A 17,851-nucleotide genomic window follows, 5' to 3' on the forward strand; every position below is an offset into this window, starting at 1 on the left:
ATCTAATACAATAGGAGCTTCATAAATTATATACATGCCTAAAGAAGATCTAAATGAATTCACTAAGTAATAAGGGAGACAGAGCCCCAACTGGCCACTTCATCACCAAATGAAGTTTGGTTCACATCTAATTAAGTTGTTGCCTAAAAAGATCCCATGGGAGTCACCAGATACCCCAGGCTGTGGCCAGAATTGTAGGTTGTCCTCCACAGACTGTTGACAAGGACCCGTTAATAAGACCTTCACAACTTCACTTTCACAATTGATTGAACATGTAGAAGTTGAAATGGTGCCTTAATTGAGATTTTACAAAATATTGTAGTGTCTTTGGTACTGAAATGTACTCTGAACATTAACAAATGAGAATAGAAAATGCCAGCCGGGCGGTGGTGGCCCACGCCTTTAATCCCAGCACTCGGGAGGCAGAGGCAGGCGGATCTCTGTGAGTTCGAGGCCAGCCTGGGCTACCAAGTGAGTCCCAGGAAAGGCGCAAAGCTACACAGAGAAACCCTGTCTCGAAAAAACCAAAAAAAAAAAATGCCAACACATCCAAAAACCCTTTGATCTACAATAATATCCTGCCTGAAAGATAGCTGGGGAAATTGTTGCATAAAATCCCAGGCCTGAAAGTAGAAGTGATCACAAGCCTCATCCCTAAACCAGAAGCAATCTCTAATTGATAACCACCAGCTAATGAGAATTTACTTTCTGTCAAAGGAGTCTCAGTAGGGAATCAAACCACTTTTAAGGATGCACTGCATGTCCAGAAACAGATGGGAACAGAAAATTCAGTTAACCACATTATTGGAGGTCCTTGTCTCATACTATTGTGTCAGAGTTCAACCTTGGCCCCCACTTTCATAGCTTTGTCATGAGACGTGTAGATAGAGATAGAGATAGAAATATTTCTACTCATTTTTTACCTAAACATTGCTTGCATAAATGTTCTGGGTTCAAGGTACGAATTTGGGGGATCCCTGAATGTACAAACCCATGTGTTTAATTACCATGCCTTCTCTTGGGCTCTTTTCCTTATATTTGCCTACTTTGATCAATTCCAATGTGTTAGATTTTCTTTATGATAGCATATTTTTTTTTATTTTTGTCCCCTAGAAACCTGACTTTTTTTCCAATGGGAGATAACAGTGGGGTGGATTCAGATAGGAAGTGATGTGGGGAGGATCTTGGAGGAACTTGGAGATGCTTGAGGGGAAACCATAATCAGGGGATATTATATGAAAGAAAATCTATTTCAATGAATGGGGGGAAAGGAGAAAGAAAACCAGTGTTCCATTGTAGTGCTATGTAAACTTCAATTTAAAATTTTCATTTAATTCTATTATGTATATGTGTGCTTTTTGAGTGTGCTCTTATGTGCACACCCGTGTGTAGGTGTTCTTGGAAGACAGAAAAGGCATCCATTGGCACTATTGGAAGAGATGGCTATGAATTGTAAGATGCATGGATTTCAGAGTGAATTCATCTCCCTCGAAAAAGCTATAAATGATTTTAAATGCTGATACATCTCTCCATATTTCACAATATTTTTTCTATCTATTTAACAAAACATCTTTCTTTCTCCTAAGTTTTACTCCTCTAACTCCTAGGATGCAACAGCATTCTCTTGTCTCCTCCAGAAAGGGTAATTAATTTCATCATCTGAAAACATTCATTCCTTCTGCTACAAATTTTCTCAGTTTTCTTGTACAGTAAAAGACACTAAGTAATTCAGTTATTAAAAGAATTCCTTGGAGTTTATTTTAAATTCTACTTTGCATTAGAAAAATATAAGAACACACCCATTATGCACTAATATCCAAGAACCAGGTCTTGTAAAAAAAAGTGTTTGAGTGCAAGATTATACAACACAATATACAGTAAAGTAGTACACATGATATTTCTGTGCATTATCATTAGAAGAAACAGTGAGAAACACTAGCTGATGCATACATCTTGCTTTTTATCACAACAGGTATCTCTGTACTATCACTACATTTTTCAGTAACAATTTATGAAATGTGTATTCAGTAAGATGATTTCTCCCTTAAATTTTGAAGAGAATTTCTCTCTGGTCTTAACAAAATTATGTAGCACTTGGGGAAAAAGATGCATCCCAGCAGACCTGCACTTGAGGACAAAATGGAGAAGACCTCCACCACCACCATGACCTTGCCCTTGGTGCTATGGTAGACAGGGAGAAAGGTGACCCAGACACTGCAGAACAACAGCATGCTGAAGGTCAGCAACTTGGCTTCATTGAATTTGTCAGGGAGATTCCTGGCCAAGAAAGCCACAATGAAGCTCCCTAAGGCAAGGGAGCCATGGTATCCCAAGACACAGTAGAATGCAGTAACTGAGCCCTTGTTGCACACAATAATGATTTGGCCATGCTCAGAGTGTGTATCAGTGCCAATAAAAGGAGGAGAAATTAGCAGCCATATTGTACAGAGAATAATTTGGATGAGGGTACATATGGCAATGATGTAGTTGGGTGCCCTTGAAATCATGAAGAACCTCATCCTTCTTCCAGGGGCTGTGACTATGAAAGCCAAAAGCACAGTCACTGTTTTGGACAACACGGTGGAAATAGCCACAGTGAATACAACTCCAAATGTGATTTGTTGCAGGACGCAGGTAGCTGAGTTGGGATGGCCAATAAAGAGAAAGGAGCACAAAAAACAAAACATGAGTGAGATGAGCAATATATAACTAAGGTTTCGGTTATTGGCCTTGACAATGGGAGTGTCATGGTGCTTAACAAAGATGCCAAGAACAAGGATTGTGAATGCAGTGAAGCACAAGGCCATTGAGGTAAGAGCCATACCCAAAGGATCTTTGTAGTTCAGAAAGATCACAGCTTTGTGAATGCACTGGTTCTGCTCTCTGTTGGCATACTGGTCCTCTGGACACCTTACACATTTATCCACATCTGATGGAGAAAGGAAAGTATAATTAATTCAGCTTTATCCATTTATTGACTGAATATTTCAATTTAATGTGTTGAAGAAGCATTGCACTATTTGCATTTGTTTCTGAGGATGGAGTTGAAAGACATTCATAATATTCATTATCTTTATGGGAAAAGCAACTAAACAATCAGGATGTTATCTAATTTACTGTATGTTGATGATGCCATTTGTTATGTTATCAGAAAGTACAGATATTTTCAGTACACGACTTAAACTGGGGAATTAACAGAGGGCAAAAATCATTAACCATTATTTTGCAGAGTGCATTTTAAAGTCCCCAATCCATGGTTGTAGTGCCTCCTGATGCCTTTCTGTCTGTTTTATGAATGCTTTCCCTGTAATAGTTAGGGACTGTGTCTTCTATTGGTACACTTCCTGTGATATGTTTTATAGTTTGAATTTACTGGTCTAAACACAATGACATAGAAGAAATTCTAAACATAATCTGTAGGGACACTTAGAATTCACACATGACATGCCAAGACCAAGTTCTCAAAACCAAGAAGATTGATTTGAGCCAGAGAATAATCAACGGGGAATAGGAAGCAAAAACAGGAGCTAGAGAATGAAGGAGAAGATGAAAACAACAAGAGAGAGGGGAAGAGGTTTATGGCCATGGAGGGCTAAGAACTGCACTGGATAGAGAGGATACAGAAGTGGCCTTTTAAGAAATGGCAGCTTATAAGGATGAAAGGGAAACATCAGGTTAGGACAAAGCATTTAATTTTGATTGGACAGTTTAATTAAGACAGAAACAACAGAGTTTTTGGAAGCTGAACTTCAATACTTTAATAGCTGGACCTTGATAGCCTCAGGAGGAGAAGTGGCCAAATAAGGGAATAGACACCAGTGACTAGCTTTAGGAATATAATAGACTTCATTAGCATTTCTGTTGCTGTAAAGAGAACCATGACCCCAGTAGCTCTTATAAATGAAAACATTTGATTGAGTTGCTTATAGTTCATAGGCTCAGTCCATTATCATCTTGGTGGGACATGGAGCTTTGCATGCACACATAGTGCTGGAGCAGAACCTGAATATCTTACATCTTTGATCCATAGGCAACAGGAAGAAAACTGTCTCACTTGGTAAGGCTTAAGCATATAAGAGGCCTAAAAGTCTGCATCCTCAGTGCCACAATTACTCCAATAAGACCACACCTTCCCCAACTAGATCCCACCATCTAATAGGGCCAATTTTGTTCAAACAATCACTGCAATGTCATCGATTTTAGCAAGGCAAAGGGAATGGGGAAGAAGGGCCCGACTTGCTAGCGCCATATTTCCATGCTCATTCTGACTAAAGTTCCTTCATGATGAGTAAGTTGTATGTGTTTGTGTGTGTGTGTGTGTGTGTGTGTGTGTGTGTGTATGTGTGTGTAGTGTGTATGTATGTGCATGCAAAAGTAACAACATAACTCTAACATGAGAGTAATTGGGTTTATATGAGGGAAGCAGGAGGATGAGAATGAAAGAATACTGTTACATACATATAATTTTTATGTTTAAAAATGCAAAAAATAATTAATTAAAAAATCCCCAGTTGTGTCCTTATCTGACAATAGGAGTGATTTGTCCATGAGTCTCTTTCATAACAAATAGTAACCCCCTCATGAAGGCAGAACACTCTGTACATACTTACTATCAAAAAGCCCTTCTTGATTCTATCACCTTTGGGAACAGACCACCACCTTTCTTCCTCTGTCACTAATTTCCATCTATGAGAGTCTCAGACTATGTGAGTGTACTCAAGTGTGAAGTAGATATTGATATAATGCCATGATCACAATAAAAGAAGTACAGTTAAGCAAGAGTGATAGCACAGAAGGTTTGTTTGGAGGAATAATATCCTGTCCATAAGTCACAGTCTCCACCATGGAAAGTTTAAGAAACTTGAGTATAATTGCTCTGAATCATTGGATAATTACATAGAAACATGATGTGTTTCTAGATTTCAAGACTTTTTATCTAGAACAATGTATTTATGGACACATTTAACTAGTTAATTTGTTTAGGGGAATGGAAAGTTGCCTCCATTGTCAAGAGAATATGCCACAGTTGAAGAAGAGCTGAGTTCAGTTCCAAGGACCAATGTCAGGTTTCTCATAACTGTCTGTAGCTCTAACTACAGGAACCTTGGATGCCTCACACATGCACATTCAATTGTGTACACAAACCACCTATTTTACATATATGCCCATAATTAAATAATAAAATTTTTTTCTTTAACTTTCGTTTTATTTATTATTGTAAATACCCTTTGTTCTTATGTTTCATATTTAAAACAATTTTATTATAGTTTATGTAAGTAAATTGCAGTAAGTTATATGTGCAAGTACATAGAGATCAGAATATAACCTCCTCTAATAATTAACAACACCTTACTATTACAATTGTCCTAGGGAAGAACACATCATCACCTTTAGTAGAATAGGGTTTAACTTCTGAATCACCTTACTGGCCATAAATATCCTTTAAGTACTTTCATTATGTAGGATGACAGGCACTATGAGAGAAAAATCTGTATATCTGCCATTTTTATGTAACCAACTCTAAATAAAAGATCATTTGACTAACATGGGCTATGTAGGTGACAACACCATTTGGATGACTGTAGCTGGGTGATATCATACAAAACAGGTGTATCTTCTGCTTTCTGACATTATTAACTGTGCTATATACAAAACTGTTGATTATAGTGCTTCATATTTTCTACTTTATGTGGCAACAGTTCTCCACACTTTTCTAGATTTCAAATCACAATGATACTTTGAAAGGGGGAGTCTCTGTATAAAGTTTGAAATCCTTTGTATCATACTGAACAGTTTCTTATAATTTGCCAAGGATTTATTTCCACTGTTCATTAATCTTATAGAAACAGAGGACTTATATTTGGTTTCTAGAACCCACATAAAAGAGTTAAATGGATCAGAACCTCTACTCTGGTCTCCATTGATTCCCTGAAAATGCATGATGCCTATAAACTTATGTAGTGACACACAAAGACATGTAAATAAAAAATATTATTAAAAATAGATAGGAATCTAATCTACATGTAGTTTCAGAGAAGATTAGTCACTAGTAAAGACCTTTTATGGGATTCCCTCACATTGCAGATTGTTTATCAAAGTTTTCTTTGAATAAAGGCCACCTACCATGGATTTTCAATGAGTCAAAGATGTATGTCATGGCATAACATGTTACTTAAAGTGACATATTACTGATCATAGTTCTATCAAAACTAACTTGGGAAAGTGATATGGTTTATTTGTACAGTGGCCTCTTAGAACCTTTGATCATCCCAGTGTGTTTGGGAGAGGATGATCTATGTGAAGGATTTATCTCAGCAGCAAACACTCACTTGTCTCATTAGAAACTTCATTTTCTGGGCAGGGGATGCAATCAAAACAGCAGGCTGCAGTTCCCTCCTGCAAGAATTTCTTCAATCCAGGACCACAGTCAGCACTACACACTGAGGGCAGCATCTGAGGAAAAGTAGACATACACTGATATCATGAGTTTTACCTACTTCTTCCATAACAAAATTATGTTAGCATTTTGAAATATCAATAGGCTTATTTCATATATGCCAAATGAGTGACCACATAAAACAGTTTGTTTTATAATGCCAAACAAGCAAATGTATGAAAACAATCTGATGTAATTTGAGTAGCTTCCCAATCTTAGAAATTTAGGAAAATTTAGAATAATGGGTTCTTTGCTGTAGGCAAACACCATAGAGTAAGTGCCTGGGCTCAGACCCAGAGAGGTCTGCCCCTTGATCCCATCCCTGGGCACCAGCCATTCCAGGGTACACCTTCCCAACTTGGCCCCAGGTGGCCATCTGGCAGGATACCCTCCACCCCACTGGGAAGGCTCCCTTTCTCCAAGAACCCCAGCAGACCCTGTAATCTCCAAGCCCTGACACCACGTCCATCTGCCCAAGACCCTAGCCTCTTTCTGAGATTTGGAGAACAACCCCCAGCTCCCTTCCTGCCCTGGACCTCCCATCTGGACAAGAGGTGAATGTCTTGGGTGAGACCCAGAGAGGCCTGCCCCAGATCTCATCCCTGAGCAACAGCCATTCTGGGGAAGACCTGCCCAACTTGGCCCCATGTTCTGGCCATTAGGCAGGATCCCCTCCTGCCCCACGGGGAAGGCTCCCCTTCTCCAAGACTGCCAGCAGACCCTGCAATCTCTATGCCCTGCCCTGATGCCCATCCATCAGAGACAGCAGACACTTCCTGAGACTTAGAGACCAGCCCTCAGCTCCCATCCCACCCTGGAGCTCCCATCTGGACAAGAGAGAGGCTTCCTGAATCTGTCAATTCTGTCTGCACCAAGAGCACTGATAAGAGCAAGAACAAATCCACAAGGAGATGGGCAGATGTCAAGGCAGAAGTACATACAAGAAATGAAGAGTAATACAGCATCACCAGAACCTATGCCTGCTCCAACAGCTAGACCTGAACATCACAAAATGGAAGAAGTAGAAGAAAGCAACCTTATGAATAACATAATGAAGAGGGTAGAGGATTATATAGAAGAAATCAGCAATGAAATTGAGGACAGAAAAACAAAAAAAGGAAGAATGCTATAAAAAACTAGAGGAAAGAACAAAAAAAGCAGAAGAAAACAATAAATAACTGAAAGAAAATTATGAAAAAGCAATGAAACAGATGAAGGAAACAGTCCAAGACCTGAAATGGGAAATAGAAAAAATGAAGAAGACACAAACAGAGGGAATGCTGGAAAAAGATAATCTGAGTAAATGAACGGGAACTTCAGATACAAGTATAACCAATAGAATGCACGAGATGGAAGAGAGGATCTCTGGCGTTGAAGATACAGTAGAAGAAATAGACTTGTCAGTCAAAGAAAACACTAAAGCCAACAAAGCCATGACTCAAAATGACCAAGAAGTTTGGGACACCATGAAAAGACCAAACCTATTTATAATATGGATAAAGGAAGGAGAAGAATACCAACTCAAAGGCACAGAAAATATATTCAACAAAATCAAAGAAGAAAACTTTCCCAACATAAAGAAGGAAATGCCTATGAAGATACAAGAAGCCTATAGAACACCAAACAGACTAGACCCCCCAAAAAAGTTCCATTGGCACATAATTATTAAACAACTAAATGTACAGAATAAAGAAAAAATATTAAGAACAGCATAGGAAAAAGGCCAAGTGATGTATAAGGGCAAACCCATCAGAATAACACCCAATTTCTCAATGGAGACTTTGAAAGCCAGAAGGACCTGGACAGACATAATGCAGACACAAAGAGACCATGGATGCCAGCCTAGATTAATATACCCGGCAAAACTTTCAATCATCATAGACGAAGTAAACAAGACATACCAAGACAAAGCCAGATTTAAACAGTACTTATCCACAAACCCAGCTATACAGATAGCAATAGAAGGAAAATTCCAAACCAAGGAAATCAGATACACCCTCAAAAACACAGACAATAGATAAAACCACAGCAGTAAACCCCAAAGCAGAAAAGTACACACACACACACACACACACACACACACACACACACACACACAATCACCAAGAAATAACAGGAATGAATCATTCATCATTAATTTCCCTTAATATCAATGGGCTTAATTCACCTATAAAAAGAAACAGGCTTACAGAATAGATATGAAAGTAGGACCCATCTTTCTGCTGCATACAAGAAACATACCTCAAATTCAATGATAGACACTACCTAAGAATAAAAGCCTGGGAAAGACTTTCCAATCAAATGGTCTTAAGAAGCAAGCCCGTGTAGCCATCCTAATATCCAACAAAATAGACTTCAAACTAAAATCAATCAAAAGAGATCAAGAAGGGGATTAGATACTCATCACAGGAAAGATCCACCAAGATAAAATTTCAATTCTGAACATTTATGCCCCAAACACAAGGGCACCCAATATGTAAAAGAAACATTACTAAAGATTAAACCACATATAAAACCCCATACATTAATAGTGGGAGACTTCAACACCCAGTTTCACCATTGGACAGATCTCCCAAATCAAAACTTCATAGAGAAATAAAGGACTTGACTGATGTTATGATTCAAATGGACTTAATCGATATCTACAGAAAATTCCATCCTAACAAAAAAACAATATACCTTCTCAATACCCCATGGAACCTTCTCTAAAATCAAAAACATATTTGGCCACAAAGCAAATCTCAACTGATACAAAACAATTGGAATAATCTCCTGCTTTCTATGAGACCACCATGGTTTAAAGTTAGATTTCAACAACAACAAAAACTACAGAAAACCTACAATCTCATTGAAACTGAATAATGCTCAACTGAATCACCAATGGATTAAAGAAGAAATCAAGAAAGAAATTAAAGACTTCCTAGAGATCAATGAAAATGAAGACACCACATGCCCAATCTTATGGGACACTATGAAAGCACTGCTAAGAGGGAAATTCATAGCACTAAATGCCCACATAAAGAAGTGGGAGAAATCTTACACTAGTGACATAGCAGCACACCTGAAAGCTCTAGAACAAGAAGAAGCAAAGTCTTTCAGGAAGAATAGACACCAGGGAATTATCAAAGTGAGAGCTGAAATTAATAAAATAGAAACAAAGAGAACAATATAAAAAAATTAAGAAACAAAGTGATGGTTCCTTGAGAAAAATAAACAAGCCAGACAAGCCCTTATCCAAACTAACCAAAAGACAGATTAACAAAATCAGAAATGAAAAGGGGGACATAACGACAGACAATGAGGAAATCCAGAGGAAATCCAGAGAATCATCAAGTCATACTTCAAAAACTTCTACTCCACAAAACTGGAAAATCTAAAAGAAATGGGTAATTTTCTGGATAGGTACCACATAACTAAGTAAAATCAAGACCAGATAAACTATTTAAATAGTCCAATAACCCCTAAGGAAATAGAATCAGTCATTAAAATGCTCTAAGCAAAAAAAAAAAAAAAAAGCCCAGGACCCAGCCATCCCACTCTTAGGCATATACCCAAGGAATGCTGATTCATAACATAAAGATACATGCTCAGCTAAGTTCATAGCAGCACTATTTGTAATAGCCAGAACAAGGAAACAACCTAGATGCCCGTCAAGAGAAGAATGGATGAAAAAAATGTGGTACTTCTAAGCAATGGAGTACTACTCAGCAGAGAAAAAAATGAAAGCATTAAATTTGCAGGCAAACGGATGGAAGTAGAAAAAAATCATCCTGAGTGAGGTAACCCAAACCCAGAAAGAAAGTCATGGTATGTACTCACTCATAAGTGGATTCTAGATATAAAATAAAGAACAGACCACAACACATAGAACAATGGAGGCTATATATATAGCCTGGAGGTCCCTAGGATGACTGTGGCTTATAATAAATTTTGGTTTGACTCAATTATTGAAAAAAAATAGCCAAACGAATGGAAAAATATGAACTATGAACCAAAGGCTGAGGGGCCCCCAGTTGGAGCAGGCCCTCTGAATAGGTGAGACAGTTGATTGGCTTGATCAGTTTGCGAGGCAACTAGGCAGTGGAACCCAGTCCTGTGTTCATTGCATGAGTTGGCTGTTTGAAACCTGGAGCTTATGCAAGGATGCTTGGCTCAGTCTGGGAGGAGGGGACTGGAACTGCCTGGACTGAGTCTACCAGGTTGATAGCAGTGCTTGGAGGAGGCTTTGCCCTTGAGGAGGTGGGAATGGGGGGTGGGAAGGGTGAAGGGAGGGAGTGGGAGGGGGGAGAACAGGGGAACCCCTGGCTGATATGTAGAACTGAGTGGTATTGTAAAATAAAAGGAAAGGGAAAAAAAAGAAAAAGAAAATGCACCCCCCCAAAAAAAATTCTCCCAACCAAAAAAAAAAAGCCCAGGACATAATGGTTTCAGTGCAGAATTCTACCAGACCTTCAAAGATGAGTTAATACCAATACTCTTTAAAATGTTCCACACAATAGAAACAGAAGGAACATTACCAAACTCCTTCTATGAGGCTACAATTACCCTGATTTCTAAACAAAAGAAGAGTACAACAAAGAAAGAGAACTACAGACCAATCTCCCTCATGAACATTGATGTAAAAATACTCAATAAAACACTGGCAAACAACTCCAAGAAACAACAAAACAATTATTCACCATGATCAAGTAGGCTTCATCCCAGGGATGCAAGGGTGATTCAACATATGAAAGTCCATCAATGTAATACACCATATAAACAAACTCAAAGAAAAAAACCACATGATCATCTCACTAGATGCAGAAAAGGCATTTGAAAAAATCCAACACCCCTTCATGAAAGAGGTCTTGGAGTGATCAGGAATACAGGGAACATACCTAAACATAATAAAAGCAATTTACAGCAATCCAACAGCCAACATCAAATTAAATGGAGAGAAACTCAAAGTGGTTCTAGTAAAGTCAGGAATGAGGCAAGACTTTCTGCTCTCCCCATACTTATTCAATATAATACTTGAAGTTCTAACAAGAGCAATAAGACAACATAAGGAGATCAAGGGGATACAAATTGGAAAGGAAGAAGTCAAACTTTCCCTATTTGCAGATGACATGATAGTATACTTGAGTGACATCAAAGATTCAACCAAGGAGCTGATACAGCTTATAAATACCTTCAGCAACATAGCAGGATACAAGATCAACTCAAAAAAAATCAGTAGCCCTCTTATATACAATTGACAAACAGGCTGAGAAAGAAATTAGAGATACATCACCCTTTACAACAGCCACAAATGATATAAAATACATTAGAGTAACACTAATCAAGAAGTGAAGGACCTATATGTCAAGAAATTTAAGTTCCTGAAAAAAGAATTTGAAGAAGATGTCAGAAAATGGAAAGATCTCCCATGCTCATGGATAGGCAGGGTTAACATAGGAAAACTGGCAATCTTACCAAAAGCAATCTACAGATTCAATGCAATCCCCATCAAAATACCAACATGATTCTTCACAGAACTGGAAAACATAATACTCAATTTCATATGGAAACATAAAAAACCCAGGATAGCCAAAAGAATCCTGTATAATAGACAACTTCTAAAGGCATCACAATCCCTGACCTCAAGCTCTACTATAGAGCTACAGTAGTAAAACCAGTTTGGTACTGGCATAAAAACCGACATGTTGACCAATGGAATCGAATTGAAGACCCTGACATTAATCTGCACCTATGAACATATAATTTTTGACAAAGAAGCCAAAACTATACAATGGAAAAAAGAAAGTATCTTCAACAAATTCTGCTGGCATAACTGGATATCATCATGTAGAATGCTGCAAATAGATCCATATCTGTTACCGTGCACAAAACTTAAGTCCAAGTAGATCAAAGACCTCAACATAAATCCAGCTAATCTGAACCTGCTTGAATACAAAGTAAAAAGTAGTCTTGAATGCATTGGCATAGGAGATCATTTCCTAAATATAATACCAGTAACACAGACACTGAGAGAAACAATCAATCAATGGGACCTCTTGAAACTGAGAAGTTTTTGTAGAGCAAAGGATATGGTCAACAAGGCAAAGTGACAGCCTACAGAATTTGAAAAGTTCTTCACCAACCCCACATCTGACAGAGGACTGATATCCAGAATATATAAAGAACTCAAGAAATTAGACATCAAAATGCCCAACAGTTCAATTAAGAAATGGGCTATAGAACTTAACAGAGAATTCTCAACAGAGGAAACTCAAGTGATTGAAAGACATTTAAGGAATTACACAACATCCCTAATCATCAGAGAAATGCAAATCAAAATGACTCTTAGATACCACATTACACCTGTCAGAATGGCTAAGGTCAAAAACACTGAAGATAGCTTATGCTGGAGAGGATGTGGAGCTAGGAGAACTCTCCTCCACTGCTGGTGGGAATGCAAGCTTGTACAACCACTTTGGAAATCAATATGGTGCTTTCTTAGAAAATTGGGAACCAGTCTCCCCAAGATCCAGCTATACCACTCTTGGGTATATACCCAAGGAATGCTCAATCATACCACAAGAGTTCTTGCTCAGCTTTCTTCATATCAGCATTGTTTGTAATAGCCAGAACCTGGAAACAACCTAGATGCCCTTCAACTGAAGAATGGATAAATAAATTGTGGCACATATACACAATGGAATACTACTCAGCAGAGAAAAACAATGACATCATGAGGTTTTTAGGTAAATGGATGGATCTAGAAAAAAAATCATCCTGAGTGAGGTAACCCAGACTCAGAAAGACAAACACAGTGTGTACTCATTCATAGGAAGATGGTAGATGTGGAACAAGGATGACTGGACTGCTCCTCACATCACTAGGGAGGCTACCTGGAAAACAGAGCCCCAAGAAAGACACAGGGTTTGCCCTAATGACAGAGAAATGGATGAGATCTACATGAACAACCTGTATGTGAGTGGGGGTAACGAAGGGCAAGGGTCAAGTGAAAGAGAGCTTAGGTGAACGGGAGGTCCCAGCTGGATCAAGAACAGAGAGGGAGAACAAGGAATAAGAGACCATGGTAAATGAAGACCACATGAGAATAGAAAGAAGCATAGTGCTACAGAGGTCCACAAAAATCTACAAAGATACCTCCACAATAGACTACTGGCAATGGTCCAGAGACAGCCCAAACTGATCTACTCTGGTGATAGGATGGCCAAACACAGTAATTGTCATGCTAGAAACCACATACAACGACTGAGGGAACCAGATGCAGAGATCCATGGCCAGGCCCCAGGGGGAGCTCCAGGAGTCCACTTGGCAAGAAAGAGGAGGGTTTGTATGAGCGAGAATTGTTGAGACAAAGCTTGGAAAAAGCACAGGAACAAGTAGCAAAACAAATGGAAACAGATGAACTATGAACCAATAGCTGAGGAGCCCCCAACTGGATCAGGCCCTCTTGATAAGTGAGACAGTTGATTAGCATGATCTGTTTGGGAATCACCCAGGCAGTGGGACCAGGACCTTTCCTTAGTACATATGCTGTCTATTTGGAACCTGGGGCTTATACAGGGACCCATTGCTCAGGCTGGGGGGAGGGGACTGGACCTGCCTGGACTGAATCTATCAAGTTGAACTCAATCCTCAGGGGAGTCTTTGCCATGGAGGAGATGGGAATGGGAGGTGGGCTGGGCAGAAGGTGTGGGTGGGGCACATGGGAGGGGGGAGAACAAGGGAATCTGTGGCTGATATGCAAAATTAAATTAAATTATAAAATAAAATTTAAAAAATGAAATAAAACCTTAAAGGTTGAAATTAAAAAAAAAACATAGAGCTTGCAAACTGGTTTTTCTAGTTAAATTTCATCACCTTGACAGAAAGTAAATTAAAAAGTTAGAGAGAATCTTAACTAAAATATTTCTGTCCATAGAACTAGCCCGCTGTCATAATATTTCTGCATTTTATTAATGCATAATTGATATAGGAGTTCCCAGTCTACTGTGTGCAGTGCTGTCCCTAGGCAGGGCTGTAGTAGAAATCAAGCAGAGCAAAGCAGTAGACAATGTTCCTTCAGGGTCTATTATGGTGATATTTTATTTGTACCGAAATGTGATTTTAATTTTATGTTAATAAATAAAGTTGCCCTGGGGTCAGAGCTATTAGAGCCATAGCAAGAGCGTGGTGGTTAGAAGAGCTAGGTAGATTTCTGTGTGTTCAGGGATAGAGCCAGTATTGGAGACATTCGCCTTTAAGACCTGGAGGGCGGTACTTACAGGCAGTGATGAGGCAGTATGTGGTTGGGTTTACAACCAATGAGAAGGCAGAACAGAAAGACTATTTAAACACAGACACACAGGAAGTAGCTCTCTCTCGGGGAAGTTAGGAGCACTGCAGGAGGTAAGATTTTATCTCTGAGCTCTGACCTCTCAGCTTTCTCTTTTACATTGGCTCTGTGTTTCTTATTTTAAAAAGACGATTGGTTACATCTACAGTTTATGCTTTAGTTTAAGGATCCAGAGTCTGGCTTTGTCCTCCCTTTACTGTAACCCATGAGCCTAATCAACCCTTCCTCCTCAGTTTACTTATGGTCAGTGTTTAATCACAGCAACAGTGCAACAAAGTAGGATAAATGGATATCAGAAACATGGGGAATATCTCTTCAAACCTCTGACAGCAAACATGATTCCAATAAAAAGCACTGCAAAGTATGACAAGCAGAGTGTAAAGAGAAAAACAGCTAAGTAGGCAGAGCCTGGTGTATTTCTGGTGACAAAGTCCTCAATTGATAAGTATTGAACTGGAAGTTGGAATATTTGCTGAGGTGAAAGTGCCTTACAATGCAAATATTTGGGGAACTGAAATAAAAGTGAGATTGTATAAAGTTGATTATAGGATTTCTTAAAGTTTAAAATGTAAAAATTTTACATACCCCAAATCCTGGTGATAAGGGTCTATATACTGTTTAACACAGCTGCTGATGGTCAGGTGCTCACTTTAGGTTCATTGTTGAGTATTGAGTTCTGTGTCAGAACCACAGTGTCTCCTATGCATTGGCTCTTTCATGTTCTCCATAGTGTGATTAACTACAAATATTCCTTTCTGTTGTGGTTTTCTTTAAACAGGGTTTCACCATGTATTGTTGGTATATCTCGACTAACTAACTAACTAACTAACTATATATATATATATATATATATATATATATATATATATATACATATATATATATGTGTATATATATATATATATATATATATATATATATATATATATATATATATATATATAGTAGGCTAACTAAGATCACATGGAAATCAGCCTCTCCTGCCTCCTGAATGCTGGAATTAAAGGTGTTTGCGACCAGTGGGTACATTTCTTTCCTTGTTTCTGTATTTCATGTTTATCACTTCTTTTTGTACTTGCTATGATATTAAGGACTATTTTGAAGGTGAGTGGAGAAAATATATCTTCTAATCCAATTTCTTTTTTATTCTTCATTAAATTATTTAATTTATTTGCCAACCACAGTTTCCCCTCCCTCCTCTTATCCAGTTCCCTCTCCACCATTCCTCTCTACTACAACACCCACTCCTCAGAAAGGGTAAGGCATTCCATGGGAGTCAACATAGTATGGAATACCAAGTTGAGGAAGGACCAAGTTCCTCCCTCTTACATCAAGGCTGGGTGATTAATCCCAGCATAGGGAATATGTTCCAAAAAGTGAGCTCATGGGCCAGTGACAGATCTTAGTCCCACAGTTAGGGGTGACAAACAGACCAAGCTACACATTTATCACCCACATGCAGGGTTCTTAATTAGGTCCCATGCAGGCTTTCTACCTGTTGGTCTATACTGACTGAGTTCCCAAAGGTCAGCTATCTCTGTGTGTTGCCTTTTCATGATCTAGACCCCATTTGCTCATATAATCCCTCTATTCAACTGGACTCCCAGAGGTTGGCTCAGTGCTTGACTGTGCATCTATTCATCTGCTTCTATAGTTACTAGATGAAGACTCCATGATACAATTAGGGAACTCACCATTATGATTATAGGAGAAGGCCCACTCAGGTACCCTCTCTAGGAATCTTAGCGTGGTCATTCCTGTGGAATCCAAGGATTTTTGCTGGTACCAGGTTTCTCCCTATGGCCATAATGCCACAATTACTCCCTCTATTAGGGTATTTCTTTCATTGCTCTTCCTCTCCATCTCTCCCCCAACTGGGCCACCCCCAATCCCTCACATAACCATCACTCAGTCTATCCAGGAGATTCCAGCAATTTCCCTTTCCTAGGGTGATCCATATGTCCCTCTTGGTGTCCTCCTTATTAACTAGCATCTCTGGGGCTGTGGAGTGTAGCCTGGTTATCATTTGCTTTCTATCTTATGTCCAGTTTTTGAGTGAGCACATACCATGTTTCTGTATCTGTGTCTTGGTTAACTCACTCAAGATGTTGGCCTTCATCCAAAGAATGGATAAGAGAAATGTGATACATTTACATAATTGAGTATTACTCAATAGCATAGAAAATGACATCATGAAATTTGAAGGCAAGTGAATGGAACTAGAAAAAAAAAATCATTGTCCATTTTTTGCTCATTTCTTTTGAAGCAGGGTCTCTACATGCAAATCTAGCTCACTTGGACTCACTGTATATACTACACTGGACATAAACTTAGAAGGTTTTGCCTGCCTCTGATCCAAGAGTTTGATTACAGATATGTAATACCACATAGATGTGGGCTCACTGGGACTTTAATGGAAATTCTTTGAGTTTCTCTTCCTTCAACACAATGTTGTCAATAAGATTGCCATAGAAAAAAGTTTTAATGGGATCAGGCTGGGAAAAATTATTAATTAATAAAAAAGAAAACTTTTATAAGTCAAGATGTGTTCCCTCTGTTGTGTTAGGTTTTTGTATTTTTTTTAATTTAAAATCTTAATGGATGCTGGACTTTGTTAAGAGCACTTTATGCACATATTTGGACTAGCATGTAGTCCTATGCTTTAATATATTTATGTGGCCCATTTACTAAGCTGACCTGCATATGCTGAACCATCCTTGTATCCCTGGAATGAAACTATGTTTGTCACAGGGACAGGCTTTCTGTTGTGTTATTGACTTATATTAGTCAGTGTTTATTTGAGAATTTTTCTATGATGTCCATCAAATTGTTTAGTCCCTCATTTACTTTATTATGTTCCACTTCCTCAAAATTCTTTCCCTCCATATTTACAGAGGGGATCTCTCTACGTTTGTAAGTGAGGTTTATTTTTAGAATAAAAAATGAATGTTGGTTTTACAAAACAATCTTGTTTGTGTATTTTGATTAGAGAATGTGAAGATTGACATGGAATTTTTATTGATATTTATTTGCTAATTATTGTCCATTTTTGTTATTGCAATACTTGATACAGTATATAACACTTG

At 38.5% G+C, this 17,851-nt stretch overlaps 2 pseudogenes; one reads left to right on the forward strand and one right to left on the reverse strand.

Annotated features, from left to right (window-relative positions):
* LOC121826140 (vomeronasal type-2 receptor 116-like) overlaps nucleotides 1–17,851 on the forward strand; it is a 478,502-nt pseudogene that overhangs the window by 327,098 nt on the left and 133,553 nt on the right.
* The window catches only part of LOC143271871 (vomeronasal type-2 receptor 116-like), a 51,512-nt pseudogene continuing 35,685 nt past the window's right edge, over nucleotides 2,025–17,851 (reverse strand).

The sequence above is a fragment of the Peromyscus maniculatus genome, chromosome 1, assembly GCF_049852395.1.
Source record: "Peromyscus maniculatus bairdii isolate BWxNUB_F1_BW_parent chromosome 1, HU_Pman_BW_mat_3.1, whole genome shotgun sequence".
NCBI lineage: Eukaryota > Metazoa > Chordata > Mammalia > Rodentia > Cricetidae > Peromyscus > Peromyscus maniculatus.